This window comes from Scyliorhinus torazame, chromosome 24 (genome assembly GCF_047496885.1).
Source record: "Scyliorhinus torazame isolate Kashiwa2021f chromosome 24, sScyTor2.1, whole genome shotgun sequence".
In the NCBI taxonomy this organism is placed as follows: domain Eukaryota; kingdom Metazoa; phylum Chordata; class Chondrichthyes; order Carcharhiniformes; family Scyliorhinidae; genus Scyliorhinus; species Scyliorhinus torazame.
This window is the reverse complement of record NC_092730.1, coordinates 28,208,028-28,224,840: the sequence shown is the minus strand read 5'-3', so window position 1 is coordinate 28,224,840 and position 16,813 is coordinate 28,208,028.

Sequence of the window (16,813 nt, the reverse complement as noted above, 5' to 3'; positions counted from 1 at the left end):
GATGTATAAGATGTCAGAAGGTATGGATAAAGTAGACGTGGAGTTGATGCTTCCTCTTGTGGGCATTCTAAAACCAGAGGTCATGATCTTATAATAAGAGATCGCAAATTTAACAAAGATTTGAGGAATAACCACTTCTCCCAAAGGGTTGTGATTCTTGTGGAATTGGCAACCCCACAGTGCGTTGGATGCAGCGAGAGTGAGTAAATTTAAGGAGGAGTTAGAGAGAGTTTTATTGGAAAGGAGTTGAAGGTTTATGGAGAGCGGGCAGGATGGTGGAGTTGAGGCCACAATGGGATCAGCCAAGATCACATGGAAGGTGTTAGGCTCAGGGGGCTAAATTGACTACTCCCGCTCTGAGGTCATGTGTTCTCGGGAGGAGGTGCTCTGGCTGATATCGCAATCGACCTCTTCATCTGTAACATTGTAGATAGCAGATGAGGAACATATCAGCCAGGAGTGAGACAGCAAAGATTGAGTTTGGGAATTTGAATCGAGTTGGGAATTCGAAGCTGGGTGGAGGGGAAGTGCGTTTTATCCCTGGTAAGTAGTGTTTCTGTTTTTCTGTTTCTTTTCATTGGTATATTTATTTATTCTTTTCCTTCGTTGTTTATTTATTTATTTAAATTTTTTTGGGGGGAAATTGAAATTGTTGAAGTTAACCGAAGGTTTAAGACATGGCAGGAGATCTCAGACCCGTGTCATGCTCCTCGTGTGCGATGTGGGAGCTCAGGGACACGTCCACTGTCCCTGGCTCTTTCACGTGCAAGAAGTGTGTCCAGTTGCAGCTCCTGTTAGACCGCTTGACGGCTCTGGAGCTGCGGATGGACTCACTTTGGAGCATCCGCGATGCTGAGGACGTCGTGGATAGCACGTTTAGCGAGTTGGTCACACCGCAGGTGAAAGGTACTGAGGGAGATAGTGAATGGGTGACCAAAAGACAGAGCAAGAGTAGGAAGGCAGTGCAGGTGTCCTCTGCAGTCATCTCCCTGCAAAACAGATATACCGCTTTGGATACTGTTGAGGGAGATGGCTCACCAGGGGAAGGCAGCAGCAACCAGGTCCATGGCACCGTGGCTGGCTCTGCTGCGCAGCTGGGCAGGAAGAAGAATGGCAGGGCTATAGTGATAGGGGACTCAATTGTAAGGGGAATAGACAGGCGGTTCTGCGGACGCAATCGAAACTCCAGGATGGTATGTTGCCTCCCTGGTGCAAGGGTCAAGGATGTCTCGGAGCGGCTGCAGGACATTCTGGGGGGGGGGGGGGGAGGGTGAACAGCCAGCTGTCGTGGTGCACATAGGCACCAACGATATAGGTAAAAAACGGGACGAGGTCCTACAAGCTGAATTTAGGGAGCTAGGAGTTAAACTAAAATGTAGGACCTCAAAGGTAGTAATCTCAGGATTGCTACCAGTGCCACGAGCTAGTCAGAGTAGGAATGTCAGGATACGTGGCTCGAGAGATGGAGCAAGAGGGAGGGATTCAAATTCCTGGGACATTGGAACCGGTTCTGGGGAGGTGGGACCAGTACAAACCGGACGGTCTGCACCTGGGCGGGACTGGAACCGACGTCCTAGGGGGGGGGGGCGGGGGGGGGGGGGTGTTTGCTAGAGTTGTTGGGGAGAGTTTAAACTAATGTAGAAGGGGGATGGGAACCGATGCAGGAAATTGGAAGGTAGTAAAACAGGGCCAGAAATAAAAGACAGTCAGGGGGAAAGTGTAAGGCAGAGAAGCCATAGTCAAAAATCAAAAAGGGCGATAGTACATGGTACAGTGACTGAGGGGAGCTCAGTGAATAGGACCAGGAATACTAAAAGAAATAAAACGGGAAGTGAAAACATTAATGGTAAGCGACGCGGCAGGTTGTTACAGGAAGATATGGGTTCGACGACAAGGAAAATTAGGAGAAAGGTTAAGAGGAAATATAACTTCGGAGAGGTTAATGATCGAGGTGTTAAGATTAAGAACAGAGGTAAAAAAGCCAACATAAGTACTTTACCTGAATGCTCATAGTATTCGGAATAAGATAAATGAGTTGATGGCGAAAATCATCGTGAATGACTATGATTTAGTGGCCATTACTGAAACATGGTTAAAGGATGGTCACGACTGGGAGTTAAATATCCGAGGGTATCAAACTTTTCGGAAGGACAGAGTGGATGGTAATGGAGGTGGTGTAGCTCTGTTATTTAAGGATGACATCTGGGCAACAGTAAGGGATGACATCGGTGCTATGGAGGATGAAGTTGAATCTATTTGGGTGGAAATCAGGAATAGTAAGGCGAAAAAGTCACTGATAGGAGTAATCTATAGGCCACCATATAGTAACATTATGGTGGGGCAGGCAATAAACGAAGAAATAACAGATGCATGTAGAAATGGTACAGCAGTTATCATGGGGGACTTCAATCTACATGTTGATTGGTTTAACCAGGTCGGTCAAGGCAGCCTTGAGGAGTTCATAGAATGTATCCGCGATAGTTTCCTCGAACAGTATGTAATGGAACCTACGAGGGAACAAGCGGTCCTAGATCTGGTCCTGTGTAATGAGACAGGATTGATTCAGGATCTCATAGTTAGGGATCCTCTCGGAAGGAGCGATCACAATATGGTGGAATTTAAAATACAGATGGAGGGTGAGAAGGTAAAATCAAGCACTAGTGTTTTGTGCTTAAACAAAGGAGATTACAATGGGATGAGAGAAGAACTAGCTAAGGTAGACTGGGAACAAAGATTTTATGGTGAAACAGTTGAGGAACAGTGGAGAACCTTCCAAGTGATTTTTCACAGTGCCCAGCAAAGGTTTATACTAACAAAAAGGAAGGACGGTAAAACGAGGGAAAATCGACCGTGGATATCTAAGGAAATAAGTGAGAGTATCAAATTGAAGGAAAAAACATACAAAGTAGCAAAGATCAGTGGGAGACTAGAGGACTGGGAAATCTTTAGGGGGCAACAGAAAGCTACTAAAAAAGCTATAAAGAAGAGTAAGATAGATTATGAGAGTAAACTTGCTCAGAATATAAAAACAGATAGTAAAGGTTTCTACAAATACATAAAACAAAAAAGAGTGGCTAAGGTAAATATTGGTCCTTTAGAGGATGAGAAGGGAGATTTAATAATGCGAGATGAGGAAATGGCTGAGGAACTGAACAGTTTTTTTGGGTCGGTCTTCACAGTGGAAGACACAAATAACATGCCAGTGACTGATGGAAATGAGGCTATGGCAGGTGAGGACCTTGAGAGGATTGATATCACCAAGGAGGTAGTGATGGGCAAGCTAATGGGGCTAAAGGTAGACAAGTCTCCTGGACCTGATGGAATGCACCCCAGAGTGCTAAAAGAGATGGCTAGGGAAATTGCAAATGCACTAGTGATAATTTACCAAAATTCACTAGACTCTGGGGTGGTCCCGGCGGATTGGAAATTAGCAAACGTGACACCACTGTTTAAAAAAGGAGGTAGGCAGAAAGCGGGTAATTATAGGCCAGTGAGCTTAACTTCGGTAGTAGGGAAGATGCTGGAATCTATCATCAAGGAAGAAATAGCGAGGCATCTGGATAGAAATTGTCCCATTGGACAGACACAGCATGGGTTCATAAAGGGCAGGTCATGCCTAACTAATTTAGTGGAATTTTTTGAGGACATTAACAGTGCGGTAGATAACGGGGAGCCAATGGATGTGGTATATCTGGATTTCCAGAAAGCCTTTGACAAGGTGCCACACAAAAGGTTGTTGCATAAGATAAAGATGCATGGCATTAAGGGGAAAGTAGTAGCATGGATAGAGGATTCGTTAATTAATAGAAAGCAAAGAGTGGGGATGAATGGGTGTTTCTCTGGTTGGCAATCAGTAGCTAGTGGTGTCCCTCAGGGATCAGGTTAGGTGGATTGCCTATGCAAAAGTGTGTCAGGATGGCCGAGCGGTCGAAGGCGCTGCGTTGAGATCACTGTTTACTCTGGGTTCGAATCCCACTTCTGGCATTGACCTTTCCTCCACGAGGTTATGTTTCTCCAACAAAATGTTCAACCCGAGGACGATCCAATACCTCCCATTCAATGGGGAAGCGGTGGCCTCGGGATGTGAGATTCCTCCTTAAATTCCCACAGGCAGTAGCCCAGTTCATGACTGGATGGTCTGGTTGAGGAATTAATATTGATCGCAGGACGCGTGGTAAAATTTCTCTTCTCTTGTTGTAAATTGTCTGGTTGGATTGTCGAGGTGACTCAGTTGACCCCTCCCAGAATCCTCTTCTGCCGCCTTTACTGGATGAACTTCCCCCTATTTGGACACTGAAGGGGTTCTTTGGCTCCTTGTCTGTGAAAGCAGCACCAGAAGCAGCTGTGGAGAGAGACTCCAGTCGCCAGGATGCAACTGTCTAATTGGATCCTAACGCGGCCCTGATCTTAGACTCTCAATACCTTCGTGTGAAGAACAGGTAGGCGGTAGTTCGGTCTTTGTTGATTGAAGCAAACTGATCATTGCAGCAATGAGAACCCCAGCAGCTTGGAGATGGATGGCACTCAAATACAGGGTTCAGAAATATTAAAAGCACATCAAGTTTGAAATGAAATGACGATGAATATAGAATTTAAATCGCTTTGTGCATTCCGCTGAAATAATCTTACCATTTCCTCCCAAGCAAAGCTTATTTTATCAATTCAATGGGCTTGTTAATTCCTGTTGAATTTTGTTTCGTTGTTGATGTAAAATCATAAGAAACTATTTTTGTCCCTTGCTTTTATAACGGGATCCCTGGGTCAATTTGATTCTTTCTGGTTTGTTGGCCTCCACTGGGACCAGAACAATAGACAGAAGGGACAAGTCTTTGTAAATAGAAGCGTCGGGCACAAGGGCAATGCCGCTATGGAGATTCTTCATAAAATCCTGAAAGACAAATAGAAATTGCTGGATAAATCGGCTGGTCTGACAACATCTGTGGAGAGAGAAAGACAGTTACAGTTCCGAATTCAGTATGACCCTGCTTCCCATTCTATGTTTCGCTATCCACAGCTGCTGCCAGGCCTGTTGAGATTTTCCAGCATTTTCTGTTTGTATCACGGTACTATACGCCAGCTCTAGGCGATTGTCATGGACACGGTGGGCGGAATGGACTCACCCTGATCTGTTACCATTTAATGATTCTCTGAACGAGAGTGAGCAACGTGAAATATCCAATTGGAGAGTTGCATCCTGGCGATTGGAATCTCTCTCCCCCGCTGCTTACGGTGCTGCTTTCACAGATACTTCGCCAAAGAACCCTTCCAGTGGACAATCAGGAGAAAATTCATCCAGTGGAGGCGGCAGAGGAGGGTTCTGGGAGTGGTCAACTGAGTCACCTCGACTGCACTGTGGGCAGCCAAAGAACTGGTGTCAAGAAGCGGTTAAGCCCCCAAATGACCCTCGCTCCCTCTCCTCCAAACTGCTCCTTCGTTCAGTCAATGGCACCATATCGTTCGCACAGATATTTAAAAGAGCTTTACAGGGCTCGTCCATGACTTGAACCCGGGACCTCCCGCACTTTATCGCAGCAGGAGACCCTAAGCGAGAATCATACCGCTAGACCAACGAAACAGGTGTGGTCAGTGTCCCGCCGAAACCATCTTACCATTACCTCCCAAGCAAAGTTTATTTTATCAACTCAATGGATTTCTTAATTCCTGTTGAATTTGGTTTGGTTGTGAAAGTAAAATCAAAAGACACTCTTCTTTGTCCCTTGCTTTTCTTATCGGGATCATTGGGCCAATTTGGTTCTTTCTGGTTCGTTGTCCTCCACTGCGAACAGAACAATAGACATACGGGACCAGTTTTTATAATTAGAAGCGCCGAGCACAAGGGCAATGCCGCTATGGCGATTCTTCATAAAACCCTGAAACAGCAATAGAAAATGGTGGATAACTCGGATGGCCGGGCAACACCTGTGGCGGGAGAAAGAGAGTTACAGTTCCGAATCCCGTATGACTCTGCTTCCCATTCTCTGTTTCCCTCTCCACATCTGCTGCCAGCCTGTTGAGATTGTCCAGCATTTTCTGTTTTTATCACGGGACTACACGCCAGCTCTAGGCGACTGACATGGACACGGTGGGCGGAATGGACTCACCCTGATCTGTAACCATTCTATGATTCTCTGAACGAGAGTGAGCAACGTGAAATATCCAATTGGAGAGTTGCATCCTGGCGATTGGCATCTCTCTCACCCGCTGCTTACGGTACGGCCTTCACAGATACTTAGCCAAAGAACCCTTCCAGTGGACAATCAGGAGGAAATTCATCCAGTGGAGGCGGCAGAGGAGGGTTCTGGGAGTGGTTAACTGAGTCACCTCGACTGCACTGTGGGCAGGCAAAGAACCGGTATGATTTTCTAAACGAGAGTCTAAGATCTGAGCACCGTGAAGTATCCAATTGGAGAGTTGCATCCTGGCGACTGGAGTCTCTCTCCCCCGCTGCTTCCGGTGCTGCGTTCACAGACAAGTAGCCGAAGAACCCCTGCAGTAGACAAACAGGAGGAAATTCATCCAGTGGAGGGGGCAGAGGAGGATTCTGGAAGAGGTCAACTGAGTCACCTCGAATGAACTGTGGGCAGCCGAAGAAGTGGCGTCAAGAAGCAGTTAAGCTCCAAACATGACCCTCGCTCCCTCCCGACTTTTCATCCAAACAGCTCACGAATTTAGTCAATGGCACCAGATCGATCGCACAGATGTTAAAAAGCGCTTTGGAGGGCTCGTCCGGCATTTGAACCCAGGACCTCTCGCATTTTATCGAGCAGCAGACCCTAAGCGAGAGTCAAACCCCTAGACCAACGAGCCACCTGGTGATGAACGTCCCTCTGAAACCATCTTACCATTACCTCCCAAGCAAAGCTTATTGTATCAACTCAATGGGCTTCTTATTTCCTGTTGAATTTGGTTTGGTTGTTAAAGTAAAATTTTAAAACACTCTTTTCTGCCCCTTGCTTTTCTTATCGGGGTGATTGGGTCAATTTGGTTCTTTCTGGTTTGTTGGCCTCCGCTGCGAACAGAACAATAGACATCCGGGACCAATCTTTATAAATAGAAGCGTCGAGCACAAGGGCAATTCCGGTATGGAGATTCTTCATAAAATCCTGAAAGGGCAATACAATATATTGGATAACTCGGCTGGTCTGGCAACATATGTGGAGAGAGAAAGACAGTTACTGTTCCGAATCCCGTACGATCCTGCCTCCCATTCTATGTTTCCCTCTCCACAGCTGCCGTCAGGCCTGTTGAGATTTTCCAGCATTTTCTGTTTTCATCACAGGACTACACGACAGCTCCAGGCGACTGACATGGAGACGGTGGGCGGAATGGACTCACCCTGAACTGTCGCCATTTTATGATTCTCTAAACGAGAGTGAGCAACGTGAAGTATCCAATTGTAGAGCAGCAACCTGGCGATTGGAATCTCTCTCCCACGCTGCTTCCGGTGCTGCTTTCACAGACAAGTGAAGAACCCCTCCAGTGGCCAAACAGGAGGAAATTAATCCATTGGAGGCGGCAGAGGAGGATTCTGGAAGTGGTCAACTGAATTACCTCGACTGTACTGTGGGCAGCCGAAGAACAGGTGTCAATGAGCGGTTAAGCCCCAAACACGCCCCTCTCTCCTTTCTCTCAAAACTGCTCCCGAGTTCAGTCAATGGCACCATATCGATCGCACAGGTGTTAAAAAGTGCTTTGCGCGGCTCGTCCGGATTTTGAACTCAGGACCACTCGAATTTTATCGCAGCAGGAGACCCTAAGTGAGAATCATACCCCTATACCAACGATCCAGCCGGTGGTCAGCGTCCGCTGAAACCATCTTACCATTACCTCCCAAGCAATGCTTATTTTATCAACTCAATGTCTTCTTAATTCCTGTTGAATTTGGTTTGGTTGTTAAAGTAAAGTCAAAATAAACTCTTTTTTGTCCCTTGCTTTTCTTATCGGGATCATTGGGTCCATTGGGTTCTATCTGGGTTGTTGGCCTCCACTGCGAACAGAACAATAGACACACGGGACCTGTCTTTATAAATAGAAGCGTCGGGCACAAGGGCAATGCCGCAATGGAGATTCTTCATCACATTCTTTAAGAGCAATAAAAAATGTTGGTATTGTGCAATGAGAGAGGATTAATTCGCATTTACTTATTCTAGCATGGATAGAGGATTGGCTAACTGGCAGAACGCAGAGTGTGGGGATAATGGGTTATATTTCAGGATGGCAGCCGGTGACTAGTGGTATGCGTCACGGGTCTGTGCTGGGACCACAATATTTCACAATATTCATTAATAATCTGGAAGAAGGAACATAAGGCACTGCGGCTAAGTTTGCAGATGATACACACATCTGTAATGGGACAGGTAGTATTGGAGAAGCGCGCGGGCAGGAAGGACTTGCGCAGATGAGGAGAGTGGGTAAGGAAGTGGCAGATGGAAAACAATGTGGAAAACTGTGATGTTATGCACTTTGGAAGGAGAAATGGAGGCACAGATTATTTTCTAAATGGGCAAATACTTTGGAAATCAGAAGCACAAAGGGACCTGAGAGTCCTTGTTCACGATTCTCTTAAGGTTAACGTGCAGATTCAGTCGGCAGTTGGGAAGGAAAATACGTTTGCACTCATGTCGAGAGGGCTAGAATACAAGAGCAGGGATGTACTTCTGAGGCTGTATAAGGGTCTGGTCAGACCCCATTTGGAGTCTAGTGAGCAGTTTTGGGTCCCGTATCTAAGGAAGGATGTGCTGTTCTTGGAAAGGGTTCAGAGGAGGTTCGCCAGAATGATCCCTGGAACGAAGAGCTTGGCGGATGAGGAACAATTGAGGATTTTAGGACTGTCCTCGTTGGAGTTTAGAAGGATGAGGGGGAATCTTATTGAAACTTACAGAATACAGCGAAGCTTGGATAGAGTGGAAATGGTGAGGATATTTCCACTTGCAGGAAAAACTAGAACCAGAGAACATAATCTCAGAATAAAGGGGCGATCCTCTTAAAGAGAGGTGAGGGAGAATTTCTCTCGTCAGAGGGTGATGAATCTGTGAGACTCTTTGCTGCAGAAGGCAGTGGAGACCACATGACTAAGTGTCTTTTAAACGTACAGTGCAGAAGGAGGTCATTCGGCCCATAGAGTCTGCACTGACCCACTTAAGCCTTCACTTCCACCCTGTCCCAATAACCCATCCTCATCTTCTGTGCACTGAGGGCAATTTATCATGGCCAATCCATCTAACATGCACGTCTTTGGAAAGAAACCAGAGTACCCGGAGGAACCCCACGTAAACACGGGGAGAATGTGCAGACTCCGCACAGACAGTGACCCAGCAGGGAATCGAACCTGGGACCCTTGCGCTGTGAAGCCACAGTGCTCGCCACTTGTGCTACCGTGCTACTCGACAGAGATCGATAGTTTCTTGATTAATAAGGGGAACAGGGGTTATGGAGAGAAGGCAGGAGAATGGGGATGAGAACATGTCAGCCATGATTGAGTGGCAGAGCAGAATCGATGGGTCCAGTGGCCTAATGCTGCTTCTAGGTCTTATGGTCTTATCTGGTTCCATGGGTTGGAACTCCACTGTGGCAGTATATATAGACAAAGTCAAACATGAAAGACAATACTTCGAATGCGAGCCTTTGCAGGTAATTAAGTCTTTACAATCCAGAGAGAGGGGTAAACACAGGTTAAAGAGGTGAGAATTGTCTCAAGCCAGGACAGTTGGGAGGATTTCGCAAGCCCAGGCCAGATGTTGGGGGGGGGGGGGGGGTGAATGTAATGCAACATGAATCCAAGGTTGCGGTTGAGGCCGTACTCATGTGTGCACAACTTGGCTATAAGTTTCTGCTCGGCGATTCTGCGTTGTCGCGCGCCCTGAAGGCTGCCGTGGAGAACGCTTTCCCGACCATCAGAGGCTGAATGCCCTTGACGGCTGAATTGTTCCCCTACTGAAAGGGAACATTCCTGCCTGGCGACTGTAATTCACGTGAGGAAGGAGCAGTGCTCCGAAAGCTAGTGATTCGAAACAAACCTGTTGGACTTTAAACTGGTGTTGTAAGACTTGTTACTGTGTAAGATCCCAATTCACAATCCTACCAATTGTCCTGCCTTGAGACAATTCACAATTCTTTAACCTGTGATTACCCATCTCCTTGGATCTGTAAAGACGTAATTACCTGCAAAGGCTCGCATTCAAAGTATCGAGTTTCATGTTTCACTTTGTCTATATATTTTTTTCTGGAATCGACCTCTTCATTCACCTGAGGAAGGAGCAATGCTCCGAAAGCTAGTGATTTGAAACAAACCTGTTGGACTTTAACCTGGTGTTGTAAGACTTCTTACTGTGCTCACCCCAGTCCAATGCTGGCATCTCCACATCAGGTTTAGATCGATTAGGGAAACTGTATTGATTGGAAAGAATATATTGGTTTGATGACCTGAAACTGATGGATGGACAGTGTCTGATCGAGGGGCTGCATACATTTGAATGATTGTGCCAAACAGAGTGCCTTTATCGGTTGGATAGACTTCATCATTTGTGATATTGTTTCCATCGGAGAGACCTCATTGACTGCAGAGGCGCAATCGTTTTTAGGATATAGCTGTGACGCGATGTGACTTTGAAGGGCTCTGCAGGTTTGAGTGTTTTGGGACAGTTTATGCTGGATGGACAGTATTGTTAGAAGAATTTTATTCGTTGACATGTTCGCATCAGTTTAAGAGATTTTATCTGTTGAAGTGCATATATTGGGTAAAAGGTGATATTTTTCAGTGGATGGGATGTATTTTGTTGAAGGGCTTGTATCAATTGGAGTTGTTCTACTACTTGAAGGGGGTTATTAGTTGGAAGTGTGTAGTTGTGGAAGATGTTTCTTGGGTAGGATATGTGGACAGGCTAGGTCATGTTGACATCGAAAAGGAGGGGGAATTGGGTGTTTTAAAATACATTAAGGTAGATCCGTCTTCTGGGCCGGATGGGATTTACCCCAGAATACTGAGGGAAGCAAGGGAAGAAATTTCTGGGGCCTTAACTGATGTCTTTGTATCCTTATTGGCTGCAGGTGAGATCAAGTAAGACTTGGGAATTGCTAATGTGGTACCACTGTTTCGGAAAGGTAGCAGGGATCATCCAACAATCTCTAGGTCAGTTAGCCTCATGTCGGTAGCAGGTAAATTATTGGAGATGATTCTCAGGGACAGGATTTATATCCATTTGGAAACAAATGGACTCATTAGCGATAGACAGCAGGATTTTTGAAGGGGAGGTCGTCCCTCACTCCCTGATCGAGTATTTTGAGGAGGTGACAAGATAATTAATGACGGGGGGGGGGGGGGCGGGGGCTGTGGGTGTTGTTTACACGGAATTCAGTAAAGCCTTTGACAAGCGTGCCTAATGGCAGACTGGTGCAAAAGGGGAAGTCACACGGGGTCAGAGGTAAGGTGGCAAAATGGATACAGAGCTAGCTCGGTCACAGAAGGCAGAGGTTAGAAGTAAAAGTGTGTCTTTTCTGAACGAAAGGTTGTGAGCCGTGGTGTTCCACGGGGATCTGTGCCGGGACCTCTGTTGTTTGTAGTATACATAAAATATTTGGAGGAAATGTCGCTGGTCCGAATAGTAATTTCGTGGATGACACCATGGCTGTCGAAGTGGCAGATAGTGTTGAGGATTGTCAGGGGATATGCAATACATAGATAGGTTGGAGACTTGGCAGGGAAATGGATTTCATCCAGACAAATATGAGGTATTGGATTTTGGTAGGTCTAACATAGAGGGCAATTATACGGTAAATGACAAAACTCTTAGAACTAAAGAAAGTCAGAGAGATCTGGGCGTGCAGGTCCGCTAATCTTTGAAAGTGGCAACACAAGTGGACAAGGTATTCAAGAACGCATACATAATGCTTGCCGTCATTGGACGAGACATCGAGAATGAAAACTGGCAGGCATGCTACAGTTGTATAGAACCTTGGTAAGGCCGCACTTGGAATATTACGCAAATTTCTGGTAGCCACACTACCAAATGGACGTGGAGCATCCGTGGAGGCTGCAGGCAAATTAACGAGCATGTTGCCTGGTCTGGAGGGTGGTAGCTATGCGGAGCGGCTGGGTAAACTCGGATTTCTCTCATTTGAAGGACGGAACTTGAGGGGTAACCTGATATATGTCTGCAAGACCATAAAAGGCATGGATAGAGTGGATGGGAAAACAGTCTTCTCCAGGGTGGAGGGGTCACCCACCAAGGGCATAGGGTAAGGTCCGTAGGGAAACGTTTAGTGGAGATGTGCGAGGCAGGCTTTTGACACAGAGGGTGGTGAGTGCCTGGAACGTGCTGCCAACGGAGGTTGTGGAAGCAGATATATTGACGGCGTTCAAAAGGCATCTCTACAAATACATGGATAGGGTGAGTGTAGAGGGATACAGCACTAGGAAGTGCCGAGGGCTTTGACCAAGCGTGATATCATGACCGGTACAAGCTTGGAGGGCCGAAGGACCTGTTCCTGTGCTGTATTGTTCTTTGTTCTTTGACTGTATTGTTCGAGTGGCTGTATCATCTGAAGGGGATGTGTTGGACGAAGCACGTGCACTGCATGAGTGCTGCATTATTTAACGTGGTGCTTTTATTCACAGATTCGAACAAACCTGGATAGAGATCAGAATAAAATAATGGGCAGCACGGTGTATTATGGTTAGCACAGTTGCTTTACAGTTCCAGGGCCCCAGATTCGATTCCCGGCTTGGTCACTGTCTGTGCGGAGTTTGCACGTACTCCCCGTGTCTGCGTGGGTTTCCTCCGGGTGTTCCGGTTTCCTCCCACAATCCAACGATGTGCATGTTAGGTGGAGTGGCCCTGCTAAATTGTCCTTAGTGGCCAAAGAGGTTAAGTGGGGTTGCAGGGTTACGGGGATAGGGTAGAGGCGTGGGCTTGAGTAAGATGCTCTTTCCAAGGCCCGGTGCAGACTCGATGGGACGAATGGTCTCCTTCTGCACTGTAAATTTTATGATTCTAATCATCGTGTCTGTGAATATGAGGGAGCTGAAACCTGTCATTTGGAATAAACTGCCCTGGAAGATTGAAATGTGTCAAATATAGTTGTGGAGAAGAATGGAGATGTTCATTTAGATAGAAAAAAGAACAATGCAGAATTTGATAGGATTGTTGAGGAAGATGCATGCTGAGTGAAGGAAACGCGGCATGCCTGGATTGAATATCTTCTACCGACTTGCTGAAGGGCTGATTGTTGGAGACTATTGAGAACAACTTAAAAGTTGGAACTTACATAAAAAATGAACCAGGAGGAGGCCATTCTGCCTTTCGAGCCTGCTCAACTATTCTTTATGACCATGGCGCATCAATAAATACAATACGCTGATACAGCCTTCAACCCTCCCCCCCCCCCCCCCCCCCCCCAGTATCTCTTAAGCCAGAAGAGCTCTATCTAATTCCTTCTTGAACAGTGTCCCTGTCCTTTGGTAGATCAGTACCCCATTTCCTGGGTCTAGTTGCGCTAGATTGAGATGTTATATTGGTGTCTGAAGTTACATTATTTTATGATGCTGCATTAGCCGAAATCAGCAATGCGGAGTCACAAATCAGCAACTTGAGAACATTTACTAATTGGACACAGTTAAGTATGGTAGTCACATAGCTGAGTTATTAGCATTAATATTGATTATTATCTTTATTACCAATAATAATGCTATCGTCATCATCATTGCCAACATCAGCATCGTCATTATCTATCGTTCGCTAGCAAGTATGATTGTCTTCCATGAGTCCAAAGATGGTTAATGTGGCCGATTCGGACCCACAGGCCTCAGGTAGGAAATGCCTTTTCTGACAATTGGGATGTCTGAACGTGTATTATCAGTTCGGATCATGCCATCGCCTTCTAACGGCTGTTCTCTGAATTTTGTCGCCTTTGGGTCTCAAATGCCTGCATCCATCTCATGGCCTCTGCTGCCACCTGGCTCAGTCTATGGCGAGGTTGCGCAGGGGTTGGAGTAAATGCTGCAGCTCTTAATATTGGCTTTAAGAGGATCCTTGAAGCGCTTCTTCTGTCATCCTCTGGTGTGTCTGCCCTCACTGAGCTGGCCGAAGAATACCAGCTTTGGGACGATGAACCTGACAACGGACATATATGACCACCCCAATGAAACTGATGATGGATAATCATCGCCTCGATTTTTGGGGTGCATTTTTGTGCGAGGACATTGTTGTGGATGCTTCTGTCCTCCCACTTAATATGTAAGTCATTCTGCAGGCATCTTGAATGGTTTTACTCCAGTGCTTTCAGGATGTTCCTCCAATTTATCCATGCCTCTTGTTGGTATTTTAAGGAAGGAACCGCAATAACATGGTAGGCCATCAACTTGGTTTTAGTTTTGATGTCGAGATCATCACACATTCACGTCATCAGGTGGCCAAAGGCTGTGCCGGCGCCGGCGCTGTTAAACGCAATTTAATATTTTGTACGTGATTTATGAATGATCAATTACCGAGCGCACCACTTCACAAGTGCAGGAAACAGCCCTGAGAGCGAGATTTTATTAGTTGAACTTTAACTACTGTATTGTCACAACAACGTTAACGACGCCAACAAAGCCATGTGAGATATAGCGAGCAGCCTATTTTATTGGAATAGCCACACCATTACATACTTTTAACCTGAGGTTATTTAATTAATTACATCAACATTTTCCAATTCAGTCTCAGCTCTAAATATAATCAATCCCACCCGGTAATTTACGTGTCGTGAGCAGCTTTTTTGCGATGAGAAAAACATAAATTGAAGATGTTGCAACATTGTATCCCTCAAGAGATCCCACGTGGTATAAATTAAAGAATCAGGGAACGCACCAACTCAGAGTTTGATACAGATACGCCTGCAGCGCGAAGCGACAGTTCACTTCACACAGAAAATGCATCGACCAATAGACAGTATCGAGAAAATATACTACACAATCATTGCCGCTATTGGTGTTCCCGGTAAGTGATTGGAGCCGCTGAGAGTGATGGAAACTTTTTTCATAGAATCATAGAATTTACAGTGCAGAAGGAGGCCATTCGGCCCATCGAGTTGGAAAGAGCACCCTACTCAAGCCCACACTTCCATCCTATCCCCATAACCCAGTAACCCCACCCAGCACCAAGGGCAATTTTGAACTCTAAGGGCAATTTATCATGGCCAATCCACCGAGCCTGCACATCTTTGGACTGTGGGAGGAAACCGGAGCACCCGGAGGAAACCCTGTTGTGATGTATTGCTGGGGCTTTATTTCCCTGAATTGAATGTAGACCGCTTGTTCTAATGAAACACCTCAACCCAATGTCTTTGCAGTTGTGAAAAAAAACCTTCAAAATAAAATTGTACTTCGTGTATGTCACTACCAGAAGTGGAACACTTCATCCCAGTATATGTACAGTACTAGAAATATCTGTCATTATAAAATTGCCCTTAGTGTGTGTCACCAACAGGAGTGGACTACTTCCGCCTAGAATATGTCCAGCACTGGGAGGATCTGGCATTGTAGAATTGCACTTAGTGTATTTCACTAACTGGGGTGGAACACTTCAGTCATGTTTCTTTGCAGCACTGGGGGATTCTACCATTATAGACTGGTGCTTAGGTATCTCACTAACTGAAGTGGAGCACTTCAGCCCAGTGTCTCTATAGCACTCAGAGAACATGTCATTACAGACTTGTACTTAATGTGGATGAAAAACTAGGGTGGGAATGTCAAGTTCGGTGGCTATGTATTAGTGGACGAAACTGTCATTGTGGAATTGTAATGAGTGAGGATCACGAACTGGATTCAAGCTAGCCGATATTATTTTAACCATTGGTTATGTGACTGATACCGTAACTTCCTGCTTACGGCTCTGTATTTTGCCAATTAAATACATGTCAAAGAGGAATATTTTAGCCCATGTTTGCCAATGCATAATGTGAAATGTGAAATTATTCCCTCTTCTATTTTACTGATCAGGAAAAGACACAAGCATATTCACTGGCAATCATTTTTAGCATTTACATTATTTATATAATGCCGTTTTCTGAGTCTCAAAATCGTTACCGAACACGTTGCCGAGAGTCTCTGAACAAGGAGTGATAAAACCTACAGTCTGTCACTGACAGACAATTCGCACTGCCTGCAAATGTTGAATTTGTGCATCTGCCTCCGGAGTCGATATCATTTGTGTGGAACCGTGAACAGAATTGGTTCAGGCGATTCTGACAATCGGAGTAAATTGGGCTACTTTCACGACCTTTTGTAGATTCCTGCGGTCGTTGGCAGAGAACTATGATGCCAAGCTGCGATACAACCAGAAATAATGCTTTCTCTGGTGCATCTCTAAAGGTTGGTGAGAATCGTAGCTGACATGCCAAATGTCCTTAGTCTGAGAAAGTAGAGTCGTTTGTGGCCTTTCTTAACTATCGTGTCGTCATGCAGGGACCACGATAGGTTGTTGGCGATCTGGACACCGTTTCCATTGATGTAGACAGGGGCATGTTCTCCACTACACTTCCTGAAGTCGATGACAATCTCCTTCGTTTTACTGACATTGAGGGAGAGATTGTTGTCGTCGCACCAGTTCACCAGATTTTCTATCTCATTCCGATACTCTGTCTCGTCATTGTTTGAGATCCGACTCCTAACCTCTGTTTTTCGTTTTTATTGGCAGCTCGCTAGTTTTGCTGGAATTTGTCCTCTGACTTAAATTGTTTTGTCCTTCGTCATTAACCTGACATGTAGCAGTTTGAAGGAAATTACATTTTCGAATTATATTATTTATGTCATTAATATAGAACCTTAGTTAGGCCACAC